The sequence below is a fragment of the Chiloscyllium punctatum genome, chromosome 15, assembly GCF_047496795.1.
Source record: "Chiloscyllium punctatum isolate Juve2018m chromosome 15, sChiPun1.3, whole genome shotgun sequence".
NCBI lineage: Eukaryota > Metazoa > Chordata > Chondrichthyes > Orectolobiformes > Hemiscylliidae > Chiloscyllium > Chiloscyllium punctatum.
Window position 1 is genome coordinate 64,633,520 of NC_092753.1, and position 25,765 is coordinate 64,659,284.

At 41.5% G+C, this 25,765-nt stretch overlaps 1 long non-coding RNA gene across 1 annotated transcript in view; it reads left to right on the forward strand.

The window, feature by feature from the left end:
* Positions 1–25,528, forward strand: part of LOC140486335 (uncharacterized) — a 40,402-nt gene extending 14,874 nt beyond the window's left edge. The window contains exons 2-3 of the long non-coding RNA XR_011962549.1: positions 22,687–22,736; positions 23,658–25,528. This is a non-coding gene — a long non-coding RNA (uncharacterized lncRNA). The remainder of the gene's footprint in view (positions 1–22,686; positions 22,737–23,657) is intronic.
* The last annotated feature ends 237 nt before the right edge of the window (positions 25,529–25,765 follow it).

Below are 25,765 nucleotides of genomic sequence, written 5' to 3' on the forward strand. Positions count from 1 at the left end.
TCCAAGTACTTTCTCATCGTATCACTGAAACCTGGAGTATTTTCATTCTTTACAGGTCAGTCTCCATGACTGATATTTTGACAGATATATGAATAGGCAAGAAATAGAGGGAAACAGACAGCATAGAGGCAAAAAGGTATTTAGTTTAGAAAGGTATCAAGTGTCATCACAAGTTTGGTGAGCTGAACCGCCTGTTAGTCTACTGTTCTTTCATTGTTATGAGGTACAAAAGACCTAACAACTGGTCCTAACTTTTTGTGGTATCAGTAAACACAGATCTTACAGAATATTTGTCCATGGAATTGTGTTTCCCAGGGACCAGGTCAAACTGGTCCTAGCATTCCGATTTGGACCTTGAACATGGACTATGGAACATAGAACATTACAGTGCAGTACAAACCCTTTGGCCCTCGATGTTGTGCCAACCTGTGAAATTAATCTGATGCCCATCTAACCTAAACCATTCCATCATTATCCATATGGATGTCCAATGCCGATTTAAATGCCCTTAACGTCGGCGAATCTACCACTGTTGCAGACAGACTGTTCCACACCCCTACTACTCTGAGTAAAGAAACTACCCCGATATCTGTCCTAAATCTATCACCCCTCAATTTAAAGCTATGTCCCCTCATGTTAGCCTTCACCATCCGAGGAAAAAGGCTCTCGTTGTCCACCCTATCTAACCCTCTGATTATCTTAAACATCTCGATTAAGTTACCTCTCAAACTTCTTCTTTCCACCGAAAATAGCCTCCGTTCCCTCAGCCTTCCATACCAGGCAACATTCTAGTAAATCTCCTCTGAACCCTTTCCAAAGCTTCCACATCCTCCCTATAATGCGGTGAGCAGAACTGTACGCAGTACTCCAGGTGCGGCCTTACCAGTGTCTTTTTCAGCTGAAACATGACCTCGTGGCTCCAAAACCCAATGCCCCATCAATAAATGGCAACACACCATATGCGTTCTTAACAACCCTATCAACCTGGGTGGCAACTTTCAGGGATTTATGCTCCCAGACACTCAGATCTCTCTGCATTCCTGTTACTTCTTCCAAAGTGAACTACCTCACTCTTTTCTGCATTAAACTCGATTTGACACTTCTCAACCCAGGTCTGCATCTTGTCGATGTCTCTGTGTAACTCATAACATCCTTCGGCACTATCCACAGCTCTGCCAACCTTAGTGTCATCTGCAAATTTACTAACCCACCCTTCTATGTCCACATTCAGATCATTAATAAAAAATGACAAACAGCAGTGGCCCCAAAATAGATCCTTGATGGTCACCACTGGTAACTGAGCTCCAGGATGAACATTTCCACTCAACCACCACTCTTTGTCTTCTTTCAGCTAGCCAATTTCTGATCCAAACTGCTAAATCACCTTCAATCCTGAAATTCCGTATTTTGTGCAATAGCCTATTGTTTGGAACCTTATCAAAACCATACTGAAATCCACATACACCACATCAACCACTTTGCCTTCATCCACCTGTTTTGTCACCTTCTCGAAGAACTCAATAACGTTAGTGAGGCACTACCTACTCTTCACAAAACTGTGCTGACTATCCCTAATCAAATTATTCCTTTCCAGATGATTATAAATACTATCTCTTATAACCTTTTCCAACACCATATCTATGACCGAAGTAAGGCTCACTGGCCTATAATTACCAGGTTGTCCCGACTCCCCATCTTAAACAAGGGAACAACATTTGCTATCCTCCAGTCTTCTGGCACTACTCCTGTCGACAATGATGACATAAGGATCAAAGCCAAAGGCTCTGCAATCTCCTCCCTGGCTTCCCAGAGAATCCGACGATAAATCTCATTCGGCCCAGGGGTCTTATCTATTTTCAGATCTTCCAAAATTGTTAAAATCTCCTGTTTGTCAATCTCAATCCCATCTAATCTAGTAGCCTGTATCTCCGTATTCTCACTAACGTTGTCCTTTTCCAATGTGAATACTGACGAAAAGTATTCACTAAGCGCTGCCCCTATGTCCTCAGTTTCCACACACAACCTCCTACTACTATCTTTGATTGGCCCTAATCTCACTCTAGTCATTCTTTGATTCCTGATATACCTATAGAAGGCCTTAGGGTTTTCTTTGATCCTATCCGCCAACATCTTCTCATGTCCCCTCCTGACTCTTCTTAGCCCTCTCTTTAGATCTTTTCTGGCTAACTTATAACTGAGCCTTCACACCTCATCCTCACATAAGCATTCTTCTTCCCCTTGACAAGAGCTTCAACTTCTTTAGTAAACCTTGGCTCCCTCTCTCAACAACTACCTCCCTGCCTGATAGTTATATATTTATCAAGGACGTGCAGTAGCTGTTCCTTGAATAAGCTCCACATTTCAAGTGTATCCATCCCCTGTACCATTACCGGATGGCTTTCATTCCTGATTTTAAATACTCCACCATTCCTGGCTATGCCTTCAGCTGCCTCGAGCCTAAGTTCTGGTATTTCCTCCTTAAACCTCTCCTCCTTTCTACTTCACTTTCCCCCTTTTGTACATTCTGTATAACCCACTTCATTGGCCAAGATTTTGGTCACTAACCAAACATGTGCTGAGAACCCTGTGAAACTCCTTGGGATATTTTATTATATAATGACCTCAGTGGAAATGGATAGCACAGTGGTTAACATTGTTGCCTTATAGCACCAGGGATGTTGGTTTGATTCCACCCTTGGTTGACTGCATGGTGTTTGCATGGTCTCCCCATGGCTGGTTGGGTTTCTTTTGAGTGCTCTGGTTTCCAGTACAAAAAGTGAGTCTGTGTGTGTGTGTGAACTCAGACAGACACAGTTTGTTAAAGCAAGAAGAAGAATCATGGGTTATGGGGGAGAAGGCAGGAGAGTAGTGTTGAGAATGATCAGATCAGCATGGGGTGGCACGGTTAGAGACAAAAAAACTGAAGATGGTGGAATCTAAAGCAGACCAACAGAAGGCTCGAAGAACACAGTAAGCCAGGCAGCATCAGGTGGTGGACAAATCAACGTTTCGGATATAACCCTTCTTGGAGGGAGGCAGAGAACTTCTTCAAAGTGGGCATTGTTTGAAGAGACTTTGCAGTGGTATAAACCTAGTTAAAGCCAAAAAAAACTGCAGATGCTGAAATCCAAAGTGGACGAGCAGGGGGCTGGAGGAGCGCAGCGAGCTGAGTGGCATCTGGAGGTGGAGAGTTCAATGTTTCAGGTATAGCACCTCTTGGAAGAGGAGTTGTGCTTGGAGCATTGACTTCTCCACCTCCTGACACTCCCTGGCTTGCTGTGTTCTTCCAGCCTCCTGTTTGTCCACATGGGGTGGTGCGGTGGCTCAGTGGTTAGCATTGCTGCCTCACAGTGTCAGAGACCTAGGTTCAATTCCAGCCTTGAGTGACTGTGTGGAGGTTGCATGTTTGGCCTGAGTCTGAGTGGGTGCTCTGGTTTCCTCCCACAGTCCAAAGATGTGAATGTTAGGTGGATTGGTCATGCTAAATTGCCCATAGTGTTCAGTGATATGGAGGCTAGGTGGGTTAGCCATGGGAAATGCAGGGTTACAGGGATGGGATGGGTTTGGGTGGGATGCTTTTCAGAGGGTCATTGTGGACTTGTTGGGCCAGATGGCCTGTTTCCACACTGTAGGGATTCTATGACTTCCAACCCACTAGTTTTTTGCATTAAGATTCAGTCCTAATACATCCTGGTCTCCATGAGTGGAAGAGTAGGCTTTAAGAAAACCATGTGCAGCACAAGAAACAAAAACCTGGATTTCTGTTTGGAGATGGATTCTTGTTTCAACTGCAGGCAATCAATAAATTTTGTTCTGCAAATTTCAGCAAGCCTGTCAACTTCCACAAAACAAAGCCCAGTTGACAGCACGTATGCTTGCACTGAGATTTGGGAGAAATCAGGTTTGAGTTTGGTGAAGAGTAAATGGTTTTGTGGCAGGAAAAGACAGATCACAGGAGTATACTCATTACACCTGGACCATAAACTCCTCTCCTCCTTGCTTTAAGTAGGTGGATCGGTTTCACCTAGGAAACCGGCTAATGTAAGTTAAAAATAGAATAGCTGTTAAAAGTGAAGCAGCCTCATTAAAATGCGAATGTTAAACCCACTTCCTACAAATGGACTGGTCACATGCTCCTTATCTGGCCTCTGATTAAACTCAGAAATGGTTGGATTCAAGACAGATTGGATTTCTGCTTTACAATTTTTAAATTTTAATCTGTGATAACAAACACTTTTCAGAGGTAAAATTCTGTAATGGTTCCACTCTTTGGGATATTCAAAAGGCTGTTTCCATGCATTCCAACTAAGACAAGGAATTTTCGCTATCCAAAGCAGCGAAGAATGATGACAGAGCTGAAGCTTTCTCGATAGAAAAGGCCAGTCAAATATCAGGAACAGTGGAGACCCTAAAGTATAGGAGTAGAATTCAGGCCATTTAGCCCATCAAATCTGCTCCAACATTCATTCATGGCTGATACGTTTCTGAACCCACTTCTCCTGCCTTTTCCCCATAACACTTGATCACCTTACCAACAAAGTACCTACCTATTTCCATCTTCAATACCCTCAATGACTTGGCCTCCTTAGCCTGCCAAGCCAATGCGTTCCACAGTTTAACCACTCTCTAGCAGGAGAAATTCCTCCATATCTCAGGTCTGAAAGGTTGTCCCTTCACTCTGAAGCTGTGCCCTCAGGTCGAAATCTCTCCTACTAATAGAAACATCTTCTCCATGAGACTGCCCCCTCATCCTTCAAAACTCCATCGAGTACAGACCCAGAGACTCCTCCCACTCCTCAAAGGACAAGCCCTTCATTCCCAGAATCGTTCTGTAAACCTCCCCTGGACTCCCTCCAACCCTAGCACATCCTTTCTTGATAGAGGGTCCAAAACAGTTCATAATATTCCAAATGCAATCTGTCCTGACTCTTCTACAGTGCCAGCAGCACATTTTCTGTTCTTACATTCACGCTTTCTTGAAATGATTGCTACATTGCATTTGTCTTCCCAACCGTCAACTGAACCTGCATGTTAACCTTAAGAGAATCCTGAACAAGGACTCCCAAGTCCCTTTGTGCTTCAGATTTCCCAAGAGTTTGCCTGTTTAGAAAATAGTTTACACCTCCATTCTTCCTACCAAAGCACATAACCTCTCACATTCCCACAATGTATTCCATCTGCCACATCTTTGCTTTCTCTCTTAGCTAGTCCTTCTGTAGTCTTCCCACTTCCTGAACACTACCTATCCCTCTGACCTTTGTGTCATCTGCAAATTTAGTATGTCCTTACCTCCATGGAAGAGATGGTGGCTGCCATCATTGGACTGGTCTATATTTGAGAACATGGCCTAGGGTAGAGCTAAACTGTCAAAAATGATGACATGTCCAGACTGACTCCCACACTTCTCACATTCAATCTCTGCCTTATCCCACAATCTCTTCTGATTTCTAAGTGACCAATGGTACTAGCGTGCACCCAATCTCCCTTTCCCGCATCCCAAACCTTGAGTTTCTGCTCTCTGGCCACAAATGGCAACTAGGCAGCAAATGGTGGGAGAAAAGCAGTGCAAATGTAGGAAGACAGTGATGAGGTGGAAACACCATCACTCAGGCTCAGATTCACAGACACCTGTTCACAAACTGCTATTGTATATACTTTACAACTGGCTTACAGGCAAGGCATAGAACAAAGATTGGAAAGGTTCCAGCTCACTCCCTACTTTTTAGAAATCAGAAGATGATTTCATTGGGGTACTTGACTATTGAAGGTTGATGGATACGCACACTGAAATACATGGTGAGTTAGCAGCTGTTCCAGAATATCTGCAGTCAATATAAGGAGTGTGGCGAAGTTTGGCATGACCTTGATCCATGGCTTTGCACAAAGCTGAGAACCCACTGTTTTATGAAATTGGTAGCCAACTCCAAGAAAATATTTGCAGACCAACCGTGATTCAGAATCTGAAAATCAATGTCTCAGTTTCCACAACAGTTAATTGTTTCAAAACCACACAGCTCTTAATATTGCTTATACTGCTCTCATGCAAACTCTGCTTAGTATCATGCAGATTCAGACAGGTACTATTATAAACTGTGAATAGCAGTATTCAAAGGGTTATAGGCCTTCACAATAGTTCAGCAAACTGTCCTCCAACATGTTGGTAGGATTACTGAGGTGATGATTGGATTGATAGTGGTTTTCTGGAGGGTGAACTTGCTGTAGTCTCTCAGAATTACAGTATTTGTCTGGCACTACTGGCACTCTGACAGTGTCCTTCTTGCATGTCACCAACTATAGGTAGATGGCAGTCAATTACAGACTAGGTTCCAGCCACACACATGGACCACTACAGCAAGGCATGAAAAGTATTTGTTACAGGAGAGGCTACGTTGTTTCCTATATTACACAGCATTAATGCTAGGCTATATAAGATCTGGGAGTGCTTGCTTGGACAGCCTGGGATGTTTTTTCACTGGAATCTCGAAAGTTGAGAGATGACCTTATAGTGGTTTATAAAATAATGAGGGGAATAGATAGGGTTAATGGTAGGTGACTTTCTCCTAGGATGGGGGATTTCAGAATTGATGTCATATTTTTAAGGTGAGAAGAGAGAGATTTTAAAAAAGACATGACCGGCAATCTTTTTACACGGGAGGTGGTTCGTATGGTGGAATGAACTTCCTGAGGAAGTGGCGGATGTGGGCACAGCTACAACATTTAAAAGACACTTGGATAAATACATGAGTAGGAAAGTTTGGAGAGATATGGCCCAGGAGCAGGTAGGTGGGACTAGTTTATTTTAGGATTATGTTCGGCCTGGACTGGTTGGACCGAAGGGCCTGTTTTTGTGCTATATGACTCTATGGTGCAATAACTAGCACAGGCCACTGCCATCCATGTCAAGGTTGTACAATTGACCATTGGGTTTTTATTGGCCAGAGGTGCTTGAGTTTGTTCTTCAAGGAAATTTGCAATTTCTCCTGTGAAAAGTCAGCAATCTTCTCCCAGCCACAGGATAGCACTGCGTGGGAACACTAGGCTAGGCAAAGCTGTCGGGAAGACAGGCACTAAAGGAAAGCTCAGTAGTAATTAATTGACATATGTATGCAATGTTGATTCATAAATTGGTTTGGGATATTTATTTTGTGGTGATTTGTGTCTTTACATTATGGTCAAAAAGTAGGGTGCTGGAAAGGCACAGCCAATCAGGCAGCATCTGAGGAGCAGGAGAGTCGATGTTTCGAGTATAAGCTTTTCATCAAGAACATTCCTGAACAGATCCTCACCCTCAATAACTTCTCCTTCCAATCCTCCCACTTCCTCCAATCCAAAGGGGTAGCCATGGGCACCCAAATGGGACCCAGCTATGCCTGCCTGTTTGTTGGATGTGTGGAACAGTCCATCTTCTGCAGTTACACCGGCACCACTCCCCACTGCTCCTCCGCTTCATCGATGACTGTATCGGCATCGTCTCGTGCTCCCACGATGAGGTTGAATAGTTCATTAACTTTATCTACACTTTCCACCCTGACCTCAAATTCACCTGGACCATCTCGGCAACATCCCTCCCCTTCCTGTATATCTCCATCACCATTTCTGGCGACTGACTAACCACAGACATACATTACAAGCCCACCAACTCTCACAGTTACCAAGACTACACCTCCTCCCACCTTACCTCCTGTTAAGAAAAAATCCCTTATTCCCAATTCCTCTGCCTCCACTGCATCTGTTCCCAGGATGACCAATTCCACCTCAGAAAGTCCCATATGGCCTCCTTCTTCCACGATCGCAACTTCCCTTTGTAACTGGTTGACAATGCCCTCCAATGCATCTCCTTCACTTCACGCACCACTGCCCTTGAACCCCACCCCTCCCAAAACAACAAAGACAGATGCCCTGGTCCTCACCTTCCACCCCATCAACCTCCGCACACAGCGCATCATCCTCTGCCACTTCAGCCACATCCAAATGGAACCCACCACCAGAGATATGTTTCCCTCCACACCCCTATCAGTGTTCTGAAAAGACCATTCCCTCCGCGACTCCCTCGTCAGATCCACACACCCCACCAACTCACACCCCACTCCTGGCATCTTTCCCTGCTGCTGCAGGAAGTGAAAAACCTGTGCCCACGCCACTCCCCTCACGTCCGTTCAAGGCCCCAAGAGATCCTTCCACATCTGTTAGAAATTCACCTGTACCTCTTTCAATGTCATCTACTGCATAAGTTGCACCCGGTGTGTTCTCCTGTACATCGGGGAGACAGGACACCTTCTTGTGGATTGTTTCAGAGAACATTTCTGAACCCACCAACCCCGCCGCCCCACACTTCAACTCCCCCTTCCACTCCACCAAGGACATGCAGGTTCTGGGCCTCCTCCACCGATGAAGGGCTTATGCCTGAAACATTGATTCTCTTGCTCCTCGGATGCTGCCTGACCTGTGCTTTCCAAGTGCCATACTCTCGACTTGACTTCCTTTTCATTATGACCAATCAGATGTTGCAAAGGAGAATAGTTATTGAATAGTTGGTGAATGGGGTTGCCCTTCTGTTGTTGCAGCTGGATGAGTGAATCATGGGAAACACGACTAGAAAGAGCTTTGTAATGATTGTAACCAGGTCAGCATGGTGGACCTCATAAAATATGAGTTCCCTGATTGGCACTGTTAATCTGGTCCACTCAGAGCCCTGGCTGACAGATATAAGCATGAGTGTCAGAGATTCTATTCACCCTGAAAGCTGGTTCTGAGGAAGCTGGACCAGTGACAAGGACTCAAGGCTGACTTGATGATGGAATGCCAGCCTCTGTGGAGTTATTTCAGAGTTGTATTGGTTGTCTCTTTCCTGCCTCATCATGCTCCTCTTCTTTCACAAGATGGTGTTGGGAATAATTGCGCTGCCATGATGATGAGATAATGCAGTAAGTAGCGGATCACCATGAATCATTGCCCCACCCCACCCCACCCCCATCCAAACGCGCACGCGTGCGCGCGCGCACACACACACACACACACACGCACACACACAAAACTGAGCTCAGTCGGGTACTGTATGATTCTTCTAGAGCAGTGCAGGCTTCAGAAATGTGATGTGTCATGAAGCATGTGGTCATGTGGATAGCCCTTATCATCCAACAGCCAATTTTGGTTAGTCAGGATGGTTCAAATGCAGATGGCAGTGATGGCCACACCTTAAAGGCACTATAACCATCACTAGGATATCGGGCATTGACCTGCATGATACTCTGCATGTGGTCACACGCCAGCTAGACACTGAGGGATAGAATTCAATTGCTGTATAACTCGACAATACACAACCCACATAGTTGTGCCTATACTAAAAATTGTCATACTGCATCCACCTCTTAAGGATGCATTCTTGGTCTGCCGGCTTCTCTCTGAAAAGGTAATGAATACTACTGAATTTGAAGAAAAGTATTCTTGACCTCTTCTTCATGCATTCAGAACTGTTACACATTGCAGACTATTTCATACAAAGACGAACTACTACCCAACCATGACAGAAACATTTCCCAATTATCTCCTAAAACTCGCCAACAGACATCCATCTTTCTGGAAGCAGAAGGCACAAAACCGTAGGCAGGCTTCCACCAATGGAGAACCACAGATTAATACATCCTCTCCTCCACTGAAGAGATGACTTAAATAGTAATATGAAGAAACAGAATGAAGTCTCTGGGATTCTGGGAAAAGTGACTAGTCAAGTCTCTTTATACAGAAATAAAAATATTAAATTACTCTTCAGGCAGCCACTGTAGGAAAGAAACAAACTTAGTAATTCAAGTCAATTTATTTTTCTCTCTCCACTGATACTGCCTGAGTTGCTGATTATTTACAGGTTCCACAGGAAATGCTTTTCTTTATAAAAAATCCTCTTTGTTTTTTCTTATTTCTCCTTCACTCCAAACATTGGGCATGATACGCTGTAGCTGCCTCTTGCACTATTTACCAGCTTCCTCTCTGCTTTGCCTCACATCATGACACAAGCCTTGTTCTATTTTCACTCCACTCTCTCAGCATGTGGAAGTTCTCAGCCAGTGAAGAGAAAGGAGCAGAGTCATTATAATAATGCATTCTCACAGCCAATAGCTCAGTTCCTGATATATTGCATACCTCAGAGGTTAGGTTAGATTAGGGATCTGCATGTGGTGACTCTCCAGCAGCAAGGGCTGGAGATTGAACATCACTGGTTATCATATCAATATATCAATATCATATCAATATAAACTTTATTCTCCAGAAAACTCAAACACAAACTTCAATGAACCATTATACTAAAGGAAGTTAATGGGCATTTTTCAGGCCACTGGGAACTCTGAGCAGCCTGCTGGAGAGCTCATGCATGATGTGTGGAACCTGTGTGGAAATGACACAAAACTTTACACAGGGCAATAACTCATTTTTCCCAATGTGGAACAAGTGTCAATTCCATAAGAAATACAGCAGCATCCATCCTACTGGTATATCCTTGACAAATATACAACTCCTATTGCAACAAAAGCTACCACCATGGAAGTTCAAATGAATGCTATCATGGGTCTAGGCTATTACTGAAAGAGACTTTAAGGTCTCCTCTACTCCAGAAATCTATTCTCCAGTGTGAAGGTGCTGCTCCAGGAGAGTAGTCTTGATGAGAAACCTGCTTTTCTCTTTGCAAACAGCAAGTTTGCTTCCCAGGAAACCATTCCCATAGTGCCTTTCTGTCAGTTTGCCAAGTAGATAACAAGTTTGGTTTTGTATTTGTATTTGACATTAGCATTTTATGATGAAAGCTCATGATATGTTACAATTATTATTTGTAAACTTGAGTTCTGAAGGGGACAGAACCATGTACAGCTTTAAGTTTGATTTGTATTTCTATATTGTGTTGTTTAAGAAGGGAAAGGACATTGTTTTAGTTTCATTTTTAAGTTCTGAGAGTGGCTTCAGGTTGTCAGGACCGGTGGTTATGCATATGTAAAAGAACTTTAGAGAAAAACAACCTTGAGGAAAATAGTTCAATTACTTATAAAACAAGGCTAGAAAAGAGGAAATACATTGTGCTATAAGGTGTTCTACAATATCGGGAGACAGAGATTGAAAAAAGTTATTTTAGAAAAACAGAACCATCTAGAAGGTTAGTAAGTGGGCAGATTTCTTCCAAAGGGAAGCAAATGATTGAAAGAAAAAAATAACTGTAATAACAAAAATGCAATTTTAGTGGTTTTCAAAACAATTATTACAGATGATAAGTTCCAAGTGACTTAGACATTAGTAAGAGAAAAGCTCCAGAAACTGAAGGCTTTCCAGTGTCAAAGTGCAAGTCATCCTTCAAGGTTATTAAATGCATGTATTTCAGGAACACAGGTTAAGTAGTAAGTTACCAATTTGTTTGAAGTGACATTAACTAAAGAAAATTTATTAAATAATGGCAGAGATCCATCAGAAAGAAATCAAGGTAGGCCATACCAACTGAAGAAGGAACTTTAAAGTGGAAACAGGGTGATCCTTCATTGAGGTTTGAGTGTCTGTAAAACTATTGTTGAGGGAAAGATTGAATCATTTACCAGAATCTTATAGGGATCTTAGCAATGTGGGCAATGGTGGGATTTATGACAGAATCAGATCAGAAGTCTGACAAGCTCTGTCTTGATTAAAGGAGCTTCTCACTCCATCCTTTATACTTTTGACAAGTGACATGGTGATTTTCTCGCAAGCTGCTAATCAAGAGCGTTTATTATTGCTTGTTAAATGTCTTGTTCATAGTCCAACTCACCTCATTAGTAAGTAACTTCCTATCTTTCCATCAGCACTGAACAAACTAAATGTTGAAAAATCAAACAAGGAAATCAGAGCAGGTAGCTGGCAATGTCACCTCACTGTTTGCCCTGAAAGACATCTGCATTGCATCAGAGCAAATAATATCTCAGGGCAAAATCCACAGCACCAGACATGTGCACCTCTCATAGATTGTCATTTGTCTAGAAATCTGACATTTGCCTACTCCTCGTGACCATCATCACACCTCTCCGAAACACTTGCAGGCCAGTCTTGAAGCACAGACTTTTTTATTGAAGGAAGCATTGGCAATTAGCATTGAAAAGCTGCAGCAATTACACTTTCCAGAAGCCAATGAAAGAGGGTATCTTAAAAAGAGAAGCGATGATTAACAATGAAAGCAAATACAAGGTCTGGTAGCGTTTGAGGAGAGAGAAACAGTTAATGTTTTTTTAGTTGAATATGACTGTTCTTGATGGTGATGAATGAGACTGGAATTCATTACATATGTGACCTGCTCCTTTGATGAGCCTTTACTGCCACTCCCTTCTGCACCCCCCCAGCCCTCACCCCCTATCCTCCTTGTCTTTTTCCTCCTCAATTTGCTGGTTTGCAGATGATAACAAGAACTGCTCCATCATGATGACAAATTTGAGGAGAATGCAGCAGTTAATCACCATTGGGCTTAATGTAAAGTTGCTCCAAAATTGTCCAGGTGAGGGAGATGTCGCTTGAATATCCAAATTATTTCTTTATGATAATCCTTCTGGCTGCATAGGTGTCTTTATTGTCCTACTTTGCAGTTTTCCACTTGTTCTGAGCTAACGTAACGATGCCTGGGAGCATAAACCCTCATCATACAAGAGCCGCATATAACATAGGCATCTGTTTACATAAAATAGCATGGAGGAGTAGCGCAGAATGAACGGATTGTGACTAGTTCTATCACAGGAGACACAGAACTTCTTATATACTGGTTGTGATCACAAACTTATTGTAAGTTGAGGGAGTGGACTTCCTTCTAATTGATAAATATATCATTGTGCTGATTTATGCACACAAGGTTGCGAGTACAGTCGGTAGCAGCTTGCACAAAGGGGATATCTGCCATGCAAGCTAAACTTCAGTCCTTTCATTCTGTTTTCTTCTGTCAATAAGGAAGGAATTGCTTTTTCATTCATCAGCATTGTTGCCCATCCATGATTGTCTTTGAACTGAGTGGCTTGCTAAGTCACTTCAGAGGGCAGTTTGAGAGTTAACCATCACTGTTAAGGCCAAAAGTCAATTGGAGCCACCCCAGGTAATGAAGGCAAATTTCCTTCCCTAATGTTCATTAATGAAGAAAATGCATGTTTACAACAATTAGTGATTGCTCTATCATCAGAACTACAGACACCAATGCACAAAGGAGCTTGTCATGTGTCACACCAGGCCATTAAACTGCCCCCCAACTAAGAGTGATGAAATCAAACTCTGTAAGAGTGAATGTGAGTCCATGAAGCATGAACCTGCTGACATGATAACTGTCATCATTAATAAAACCAGCTTTATATTCCAGGCTTTTTAAAAACCTGAACTGAAATTTTGCCAGGAACCATAGTGAGATTTGGGTCATGTCTCCAGAACATTAATCTGGCCCCCTGGATTACTAGTCCAGAAAGATTACTACTACACTGCGACCACCCTTTGTAATTCCTTGATGTCGAGAATCTTGATGATCAACCTGATACATTTATGCACTGTGAGCTGAAATGTTACAGCCTAGAATGTTGACCTTGACAGCCACAGGCAGTGCTGTCCATGCTCTGATTTAATGTAGCAGTTGTTGCAGTAGCAGCTGACATAACTTGTGTTTAACCTCCTTAGTAAAATAAAGCGGAAGTAAGAAAATTGCTCCCTGAAGACCCTCTGTGGAAATGGCCTTCCATTCGGTGGCTTTCTCCTCCCTCTTCTGGTTGCTTATTTTGTTGTGTGATGTTTTCTTTGATGCTCCCAATCATATTCTACATGCCCCACAGGTCATCCATTTTTGCAGCCAGACAATTTGTGAGGCTGAAGCGAAAATGGTGAATGCATCCTGCACACTGTACATAATCTTCATTTGTGTGATTTTCTGACTGCTGTAAACATGAACCTAATACACACAGTACCTATTTCACTAAAAGTGGCACTTCTGACTGGAAATATATATTACATTAATTGCATCATTTCAGGACCTCACAAAATATGTGTTACAAGACCAATTTATAAATGGTAAAGTTTGAACTGAGCATTGCTTTCCATCCTGATTGGATGCTCCTCCCCCAGCAATCACAATCTGGCCCAATTCAATGAATGAACTTACAGGTATGAACCCCAACCACACTTAACATGTAGAGAATTAATATGTCTTTTCGTGTTGCACTTAAAACGTTTTTTGTCATTTTTATAAACGTAGTCTTTTCATCTTTAATTTCTTACCTTGTATTTAATCCAGATTTCTTTTCTTCTGTTCTTTTTTAGTTCTGTAATTTTTCTTTTAGCTTAGTGTCTTCATTTCAGGTTTTGTATTTCGATCACTTTGTTTTTGATTTCTTCCTATTGTCTGTGTTTTTTCTTCATGTTATCTCTCTATTTGCACACTTTCCTGTCCTTCACACTTGTCCATTTGTTGTTCTTGTCCAGTTGGTTTGTGATTACCTTCGGTTTAATGAGCAGCTGCCTGCCACAGATTCTCGAGGAAAATGAACGTGCTATGGTACGGAGAGACCTGATTGTATCTAATACTCATGAAACTGTTTGAGAAAAAAGCTGAAATCGAGGGAGCACAGCTGACAAAGTACAAGCTTCAGCTTTGCATTGTGTTCACAGTAAATCCTTAGTTGTTACAGTTAATATTTTGGCTAATTTCTGAGTGATTTAACATTTTCCCTTGTTTTGCTTGCAACGTATTTTTGCCATTATTGGAAGAAATCTTTTAAATTGTGAAAATAATCTACACTATTTACAACAAATTGACACTTGCATCAACCATTATTAATGTAATCATTTGACTTACATTGAAATATGACTTGCAACTAAGACAAACCTAAAAACTTAGTGAAAAATGTGTGCAATAGCTAAACATTTAAAAATAAATTTTAGAGTACTAAACTGTAACCACGTCATATGTTGTAATTAATGTGCTTTTACACAAGTACCATGGTTTTACCTGCTTGCAAATAAAACTGGTGAAACTGCCATTTGTACTCACTGAAATTGTGTAAAATACACAGACGTGAAATTTCCAGAGAGAACTGCAGCCATCATGTGATGGAATTGTTAAATAATGTATTTTTTTTCTTTATTCTTTCAAGGGGTAGGGCAGTTAAGAGTCAAAACATTGCTGTGAGTCTGCAGTTTTTTATTGACCAGACTGGATATAGGTGACAGTTTTCTTTACCAGAAGAGCATTAGCTAGGCATTTACAACAATTTCTAATAGTTTCATGGCCAACATGTTGAGAGAAGCTTTATTTGCCAGAATTTGAATTGCATCAGAGCTGTTATGAGACTTGTATCCAGAACATTAGCCTGGACCTCTGAATTTCTTATCCAATAGCATCCCCACGAAGGCACCATCTCAGGGGGCACCAATAGTCAATTTTTTGCATACGTAAATGTCATTTACATAATAGAAGGCATTCATTTGGCCCATCAAGTCTATGCCAGCATTCAATATAGAGATTTTTACAGCACCATTCCCATTCCATCCCTGAAATGGAAATTTTATTTGTATCAAGTGTCAGTTTTTATTGGTTGCTTTTAATATGTGTAAATGTTCTATTTTATCTGGGCATAAAGCTGAGCACCAAGACAAACACAGAAAATGCTGAAAAAACTCAGTAGGTCTGCAGCATCTGTAGGTAGAGAAATAGAGTTAACATTTCAGGTCCAGTATGACTTTTCTTCAGATCTGCAAACCTTAAAGTCAAGGCTGACATATTTGCATCCAACTTCATCCAGAAGTTACTTGCTGGAGGATCCCTGACATCTGACTTGTTTTTGTAGACACTGTATTTATCTTTGACAGCACTTTCCAAACCTCCAGCCTAGGAGGACAAAATTAGTGGATTCATAGGAGCACCATGACTTGCAAGTTCCTGACTTGGATCCATATCATTGTTCCTTCACTATTGCTGTGTGAACGTCCTGTAACTCCCTTTGTAATGGCATTGCGAGTGCCCCTACACCCCAGGGTATGCAGCAGTTCAAGAAGGCAGCTTACCACTACCTTCTCTTATGTTTATTTACACATGGGGTGTGGGCATCGCTGACTGACCAGCATTTATTGCCCATCCCTACTTGCCTTTGAGAAAGCAATTAGACATAGGCAATAAGTACTGGCCTCGCCAGCAATATCCACACTCCATGAACTAAAAAAAGACTAAAAGTTTACAATCATGCCGATTAAACTAGTGATAAGTTTGAAATGTAAATATAGATGAAAGAACCAATTTTTCAAGACAAAACACAGAAAAAGATAAGAGAAAGGACTGTAAAAATACAAGCAAGTGAATTTACCAATGATTATCATATACAGAAATCTTCTAATGTCTAGATCACAAATGCATTGTTGGAGACCTGGGAGCAATTTGCTTCCCAGCTCTGTCTGCTACAGTTATTGTTTGGTCTAGTGAAACCAAGAACAGGGATGAAAACTTGTATGTGTTCTTTATACATTTTCTCCTAATAGTGCAATGATTGGAACAAGATCCTAGAAATGGACAAATCTGTTAGTGATGTGTTTCAGTGTTATATATACTGTCTGCACATTCACATGATGAGAGGATCTGAGTCTAGTGTTGCTTTCTACATAGTTAGCTGTACTGCATTAACTTTGAAATTCTTGTGTTTTTTGTTCACAATAAGAAGCTGCAGAATTAAATCCAGTATACTTGAAAAATCTAAGAAGTGACCAGCTGAGACTTGACTAATAATATAAAAGGTGGTATTAACTTTTAGCTCACTGCAGAACATACATTTTGACGCATAAGTCTTAATAGAAGTCAAATTCATTTTTTTGACTAACATTTCTGTTGATTTTGCTTGTTCAACTTAGGGTACAATAAACCGAGCTGATGCAACAGTATCAAATACTTCATCATAATTTTTGACCCGTTGACTGCTTCTAAAAAAATAAACTCAGCTATTTTCCTTCTACATAGTCTACCTTGTATGTGGAGAAAATATTTGAAATTACATTCAATACTTAGAACTACAATTCCGCCTAAAATAGGTTGTCCTTAATGTATGTGTCCACTGTCAAAAATTGCCCCTAATGCTATGAAATGGAGAACCCAATGCAGAACTGAGCTGTAGAAGTTGTAGAAGTTGTAGAAGCTGCAGAAGAATGAAAATTTCAGGTCAATCCCTTGACTTCCTGAATACCAATGCTTAGCCTGGCAGTAAAATGACAGCCAAAATTGATCTCAGACCTCTCAATTAGAAGGATACAAATTTGAACTATATTGGAAGGCTGCCAGAAACCTTTAAGAGGTTCCAATATAAATTAGCATTTTCAGTAGAGGAGCAGGAGAAATGAGGAAATATTGTGTTTTTAGACAAAGCTGATTATTCTCCTTTATTTTTCATAGATTCATAGTAATAGAAACAGGAGTAGACCATTGGCCTGCTCCACCATTCATTAAGATCATGGCTGATCTCTCCATCGTCTCAGCTCCTCCTCCTTGCATTATCCCCATAACCCTTAATTCCCCTGCCATGTAGAAACTCATCCAATTATATCTTGAATATATTTAAGGTAATTGCCTCTACTGCTTCCTCGGGCAGAGAATTCTATAGATTCACTACTCTCTGGGAAAAGCAGTTCTTCCTCATCTCTGTCCTACATCTACTCCCCTTAATCTTGAGACCATGTCCCCTCGTCCTAGTCTCACCCACCAGTGGAAACAACTTGCCTGCCTCTATCTTATCTACTCCTTTTCATAATTTTATGTGCTCTTATAAGATCCCCTCTCATTCTTCTAAATTCTAGTGAGTACAGTCCCAGGCAGATCAACCTCTCCTCATAAAGTAACCCTCTCATCTTCGGAATCAACCTGGTGAACCTCCACTGCAAAGCCTCCAAAGCCTGTATATCCTTCCTCAAGTAAGGAGACAAGAACTGTGCACAATACTCCAGGTGCAGCCTCACCAACACCTTGTACTTTTAAAACTTGAATTTGAATAAAGTTATGAAGTTAAAATACCATGTGTTTCTTTGTTCACATAAACCATGTCTCGCTCACCAGAAAATCGAATCCCAACACCCTTCAAACTCATCAAACCCTCAGTCTGACCCCATTGCGACCCAACTTCATTCGATCTCCCCCAACTTGACTCATCCTAACAGCCCACAACTCATGCAATTTGACCCTGTGACAAGTCCTCACCCAGTTGTCACTCACACTACCAACCACCCATCTGTCAACCTACATGGGGAAAAATGCCTATTTCTTTACTCATATAAAACAGAAATAGTCCAATCCAGCCAAGTACTGTCCCATCAGTCTAATCTCAGTCATTATAGAGTCATAGAGGTGTACAGCATGGAAACAGACCCTTCAGTCCACGCCAACCAGATATCCCAACCCAATCTAGTCCCACCTGCCAGCACCTGGCCCATATCCCTCCAAACCCTTCCTATTCATATACCCATCCAAATACCTCTTAAATATTGCAATTGTACTAGCCTCCACCACTTCCTCTGGCAGCTCATTCCAAACACACACCACCCTCTGTGTGAAAAAGTTGCCCCTTAGGTCTCTTTTATATCTTTCCCCTCTCACCCTAAACCTATGCCCTCTAGTTCTGGACTCCCCGACCCCAGGGAAAAGACTTTGTCTATTTACCCTATCCATGCCCCTCATAATTTTGTAAACCTCGATAAGGTCACCCATCAGCCCCCGACACTCCAGAGAAAACAGCCCCAGCCTGTTCAGCCTCTTCCTATAGCTCAAGTCCTCCAACCCTGGCAACATCCTTGTAAATCTTTTCTGAACCCTTTCAAGTTTCACAACATCTTTCTGATAGGAAGGAGACCAGAATTGCATGCAATATTCCAACAGTGGCCTAACCAATGTCCTGTACAGCCGCAACATGACCTCCCAACTCCTGTACTCCATACACTAACCAATAAAATAAAGCATACCAAACGGCTTCTTCACTATCCTATCTACCTACGATTCCACTTTCAAGGAGGTATAACTTGACAGTGCTATTAAGTAGCAGCTATACAATGATGATCTTGATTAGATTAGATTTGATTAGATTACTTACAGTATGGAAACAGGCCCTTCGGCCCAACAAGTCCACACCGCCCCGCCGAAGCGTAACCCACCCATACCTCGACATCTACATTTACCCCTTACCTAACACAATGGGCAATTTAGCATGGCCAATTCACCTGGCCTGCACATCTTTGGATTGTGGGAGGAAACCGGAGTACCCGGAGGAAACCCACGCAGACACTGGGAGAACGTGCAAACTCCACACAGTCAGTCGCCTGAGGCGGGAATAGAACCCGGGTCTCAGGCGCTGTGAGGCAGCAGTGCTAACCACTGTGCCACCGTGCCGCCCACTGTTCACCAAAGCTCAGCTTGGAGTTTGCCAGGGCTGCTCAGCTCCAAATCACATTACTGTCTTGGTCCATACAGGCACAAAAGAGCTGAACTCCAGAGGTGAGGAGATAGTAACTGCCTTTGACATCAAAGCACCATTTGACCAAATGTGGCATCAAAGAGCTCTAGCGAAACAGACACCCCAAGGAATTCAGAAGGAAACCTCTAAAGGCTGGAATCACATCTAGCAGAAATGAAAATGGCTATGACATTAGGAGGCTAATCATCTCAGCCCCCAGAACACCACGACAGGTGTTCATTAGGGTATTGTCTAAGGCCCAAACATCTTCACCTGCAAAAATCATTGATGGTGTCCCTCCAACATACGATCTGAAATGGTAATATTGGCTGATAACTGCACAATGTTCAGCATCGTTCATGACTCTACCATCTCCAACAAGAGATTTTCTGAAATTCTTCCCTTTCCATTTAATGACATTGCAGTTGCTGGTCAACATTCTGGAGATTACTATTAATCAGAAGCTGGACTGAACTGATCTGAAACCTAACCGTATATTTACTGTGATTGACAGAGCTGGTGACAGGCTGGTAATTCTATTACAAGTGAATCACCCCCTGACTATCCACCATTTACAAGGCACTGGCCAGGACTGTGATGGAACACTATCCGCTAGCAAGAAGTGTTTTTTTTCTATAGTTTACAAATGGAGCAGCAGGTGTTCAAGATGTTTTGCTGATTTCAAGACTTTTTTCGACCCAAACTAGTACCTGTCAGAATGGGTGCATGAATAGACATTCCCCATGGGATGGAGCATGTCTTGGAGAATAACCCATTCTGTGTAACCTCTGTTCAAGTTGCTGGAAGAGGAGGGGGAGGTGGAGTAAAGAGTATTAACGGGAGGTAGCAAATCCCCAACCTTACCCACAGCAAAGCTGTTGGGCATCAAAACTCCACTTCAATACAAATATTCACAGTGAAAGCTGCTACCTACTGCAGTCACAATATCAACCAACCTCAGAGCAATAAGTCTACCTGCTCCAGAGGTGTGTAAAAACACATCTGTCATGCTTGACCTAATCACAATTGGTCAAAATTTCTCCTTCGTCAATGGTCTGTGTTCTAACATTAGAGATTTGTTTCTCAATTGTAAGATTTTGTTTCTGAATGTATTTTTATTATCAGTTCCAACACTAGGCTGTACTCGTGGTTTTGAAAGAAAGATGTGTTTGTATGCATGTGTTTTGTGTGTCCTTTATTATCAGCAAAGCCTTACAGCTGTTAAGAAAAGCTGAGTCCTTACCTGTCAGGAAGTGTAGCTGTAACTGGTGAACTTTTGACTTTTTCTTTGGAACTGAACCCTTGTAGATTTTAAAGTTCACATAAGAACATATCATTTTCCATTATAACTCTTCATTATGACCATAGTTTTTCACATGGATTCCTTAAAAGAAGTACTCTCCTACTTGCATCAAAACCTGCCCTAATGTACATTCTGTACAACTTGATCATCAGAGTGAGGCAGCCTTTTGTCACCAAGTGTATGGCAAGCTGCTGAAGAAAAATTGCATGAGGAGAAAGAGGAGAGAAAGAGCTAACTTAGACATTAACTTTCTTGCTGACAAGTCCACGAGAAACTGATACCAGTAATCGCAATCTCAAATACACATTCACCAACACTCACACATCTTACTTTCCTTATGTCACTGACTGTCACAGCAACCTCTTTGATAGAATACAAAAAAAAGTCACAACTAAATCAAATTAATATTCAAAACCAAATGTATAAATTCACTAATCAATTTTCACACAAAATTTAAGAAATTATCTTGTGCTTTCCCTCAGTGCCTTTCATTGTTCCTTACCTATGCTATTGCACCTACACAATGTTAGGGGATTGGTTAGCTTAGTTAGCCAAACTGCTGGTTTGGTCAGTCCTGATGAAGGGCTTTTGCCTGAAATGTTGATTTTCCTGCACCTTGGATGCTGCCTGACCGGCTGTGCTTTTCCAGCACCACTCTAATGTGGACTCTGATTTTCAACATCTGCAGTCCTCACTTTTGCCTTGCTGGTTTGGAATGCAGAGTGATACCAACAGCATGGCTTCAATTCTTGTGCTGGCTGAGGTTACTATAAAGGGATTTTCTACTCAACTTCTCCCCTTGCCTGGGGTGCGGTGACCCTTGGGTTAAACTACAAGTCATCCCTCTGTAATGAGGGAGTAGGACTATGGTGACTTACTTTCTACATAATGTGACCCCAGTCATGGCAGAATAATATGTGCCAAGTTGTTGACTTTTGCTGGGAAAGAATTAAGATTGTCTTATAGGACAACCTTGAACAACTCTGTCTGAGGAGACCTAGCTATAGTCTGCATTGACATGGGCAACGGCAGTCTGTTCTGACTGACAGGCAACATCAACAGCACTGGCAGAATGGTAGAGGTGAGAGAACATATGCTGTCATCTTAAGAATGGTTGGCAAGTTCCTGCTCCATGAAACATTTGCTAAACCCAGAGAGGGTGCTTTTGCGATCCTAATGGTGCGTTGAAGTCAGATTGCTTTGACACCCTGTGAACAACATGTTTCTTAGCACTCTGAATTTGCATGGCAGCAAGCTGACATTGCAGACCATTGTTCTAAGCTTCCACTGCAATACTGAGATGTTGGTTAGTTACCACTAAAAGACGAAGGGAGTGCTAATGCTGGTGAAGGAGAGACATAAGTGATTTTTAAAAATTCAATCATGAATATGGGTGTCGTTGGCTGGGCCAGCATTTAATGCCCACCCCTAGCTGCTCTTGGGAAAATGGTGATTAACTACTTTTTTGAACCACTGTAGTCCATGTGGTGTAGGTCAGTCCATAATGTAATCAGAAAGGGAGTTCCAGTATTTTGGCCCAGTGACAGTGGAGGAACAGTGATATATTTCCGTGGTAGGATGACTTGGAGGGGAACTTGCAGAAGTGTGATGAGACTACACCTTCCAACCCGATGACCATGAAAATGAAAAGGAGAAAATGTGTTCACTCTGTTGAAAACAAAGCCAACAAGACTCAAACAAGTCATGGCTGGGGATGAGGTGAGAGTCTATAGAGGTGATGCTATGAGTTGCTGAAATCAATGTTGAGTCATTGAGGTTGTAAAGTGCTTGCATGGAAAATGCAGGGTTGTTCTTCCAGATTGTGTTGAGTTTCACTGGTACATTGAAGCAGGCCATAATGGAAATGTTAGCTTTGGTACAAGATGGTTCATTGAAATGACAAACATAATGGCCATGTAAATGATCTTTTATTGTTCTTTGCAGCAGTGCCTCATGGAGTCTATTTTTGATGGCTGTAATATTCGTTGTAAAAGGTGAGTACTCTCTTTTACACACCATTGTTTATGTTTTATGGTCTTTGTATCCTTTTTGTAAAGATATCCCCTAGGCATATCTAACTTTACTCCTGGAGGTTTCTCTTGCTTCCTACAGAGACTCATTTGTTAACTTTCTTTTCTAAGTATCATTGGCTTTGCTCTCTTTTCCTCATCCACACTCATTCCTCCATGCCCCTTACGAGCTCTTTGATAAAGGTTTGTCTTTGAAGTGCTGAGCTTTTGCTGTAGGACAGGGTAAGGGTTGTTTAAAGCAAAGTGCTGCCATTTCTTTTGTTTATACTCTTTTTAATTATCATGGTAGAGAATAGTCCGAGTTATCAAGATGGTTATTATATGATAGCAATAAACACAACTTAATTATTCAGGACTTTCAGAAGCTATACAGAATACATCTGCTCTCTACAAACGCTCATAGAGAATCCCCTGTTGCTTCCAAAACATTCTGTATGGCATCATCAAATTGGATAGTGCAATGTCAAAATTAATTCTTTCAGAACCTTTGCCTCATCGAACAATAATCACCTCTTCCTGTGCCTCTTTGCTCAATTCTGATTGATCTCAGTAGGGGTTTCTGCCTATGTTTTTCTGTAAGAACTGCAGTTCTGCCTCTGAGAAATAGTCTCCCTTTATATTGCCCCGACTTGTTATAAGACATTTTGCAAAAGCCTTTTTTTTTAATAAAGAAACTGCAGATTTATTTTAGTTCTCCAAAGAGTTTCATAATTTGCGAACATGAACCAAACAAAGCTGTGAACCATAATTCCCAGTGTTCAGTAGTTCTGTTTGGACACACATATTGTAACAAAACCAAACCAGGATTTTCAACTACAACTGAAACATCTAAAAAAAGCAATGTTCTTTGAAGTGGAAATGTAATCAGTTCCTCTTTACTTGCAGAAAAATCGATATGTCCTGTCAAGCTTCTCCTCGGCAGAGTAAGAAAGCTGAAATATGTGCCAGGACAAAATGAACAAAATCGATCACTATAGCATCCCTGCCCCTTTGAGGGCAGGAGGTTAACAGCGCGGCACAATACTTTCTGTTACTTGTTTCCCTTAAGACATTTTAATGTATTATCAATATACTGTACTGTTCTAAAGTTGTATATTATTTTTCTCCACAGCATTATACATGGCTATATAATCAGGGAAAAATAATTATGCATAGCATATGACAATGTCTTCACATTTTGCTTTTATTTATACAGTAAGTTTATAAGATTGTCTTCTAAAATAACTAACAATGACAATGAGTTAATCGCAATGTTATTCCTTTGATCGTTACCTGGCAGCTTATCCTAAGTAACTACACACTTATTTATAAAGTTGATGGATACTGATAAATGAGTCAAATGTAAAGTGGAGCAGATTTTGTTATCTGAAGCTGAAATTGCTAAGCTACATGGAGAAAACTAAATTTATTTTCAATACCAATAATTACTGGAAATAGTAGATGCCATTTTATAATGGGTCAGAGTGAAAGCCTTCTAACTGTGTGATAGGAGCATTTCAAATGAAGCAGTATTTCCTCCATCCCCAATTTGTTGAAATTTTAAAATGGCTAAATGTTCACTCAGGTGAGGTGGGAACCACCCACACCTGTGCAAATTATAGTACTCCTATGACAACACAACATTAAGAACATTTTGTAGCAAGTCAATGGTAGTGGTTATCTAGCAGTCTGAACCTGATGTAACACTGGACAGTCCTGTCTGGTATGTTTGAGATTTCCCTCTGTGGGTCTACAGAGTGATCCTTTGTGCCCCACATGAAAAATATAAACTTTCTTTCCCCAGATTCCTTCTCCTCACTAATTTATCGTCACTCTTGAATTCTCCTTACAATTGTGGACTATCCTAGAATTCCGTTTCCCATCACTGATCCTGTCTTTCCTTAGGCCAGGCTGGCATGCTTCTGGCAGCCCGACTTCTGCTACTTTCCTGGCCACTTTGGTGGGGCTTTGCATAGTTATGTTCTAATGTGATCATGGTGTTAAGCTTGGCTATGTCTTTCACTGCTGCTCTTGGACAGGCCAGGCACTTATTTTCCCAACTAAGAGATGCAATTTCCACTTTGGGAATGGCAAAATAAACATGGCTTAACCGCCACTACTGTCGAATGTATCTGCATCATCCATCTAATGAAATTAGTTGAATTAATCAAAAAGCTAATTAGAAAAGAGGCATATTTAGGAATGACTGGAAGGTCACAGGCTTTGATATGATACTGAGGTGGAAATGACAGGAGTTTTGACACTGACATTTACCCAAGAATTTTGAGAATTTATTATCAGTCTCATATCAGCAGTCATAAGCAATTGAAGTCAAATTCAAAGGACATGCTCAAAAGAGGATAATATTGAATGGCAGTTTCTTACTTCTAATTTTCTTACATATTGATTAGAACATTGACATGTAATTAAACAAAAATAATTACTATAATGTTTATTTGGTATATAATTTAGTCAAATCTGCTGTTGTTTCCTTTGACTGATACACTTGCTGTTATGTATACCACAATGATGAATCAGAAGTCTGCAGAAATAAATAATTAAAATAATTTCAAGCCCACTAGCTTTTGTTAGCTCCAGAAAGCATGGCCTTGGTCAACAATGGATGTTCCATTTCTTATATCTATCACACTGGATTTGTAATTGAACTTCCAAAGCAGACAAATCAGAGGCTTTAGGAGAAAGTGAGGACTGAAGATGTTGGGGATCAGAGCTTAAAAATGTGTTGCTGGAAAAGCGCAGCAGGTCAGGCAGCATCAAAGGAGCAGGAGAATCGATGTTTCGGGCATAAGCCCTTCTTCAGGAATGAGGAGGGTGTGCCAAGCAGGCTAAGATAAAAGGTAGGGAGGAGGGACTTGGGGGAGGGGTGTTGGGAATGCGATAGGCGGAAGGAGGTTAAGGTGAGGGTGATAGGCCGGAGAGGGGGTGGGGGCGGAGAGGTCGGGAAGAAGATTGCAGGTCAAGAAGGCGGTGCTGAGTCTGAGGGTTGGGACTGA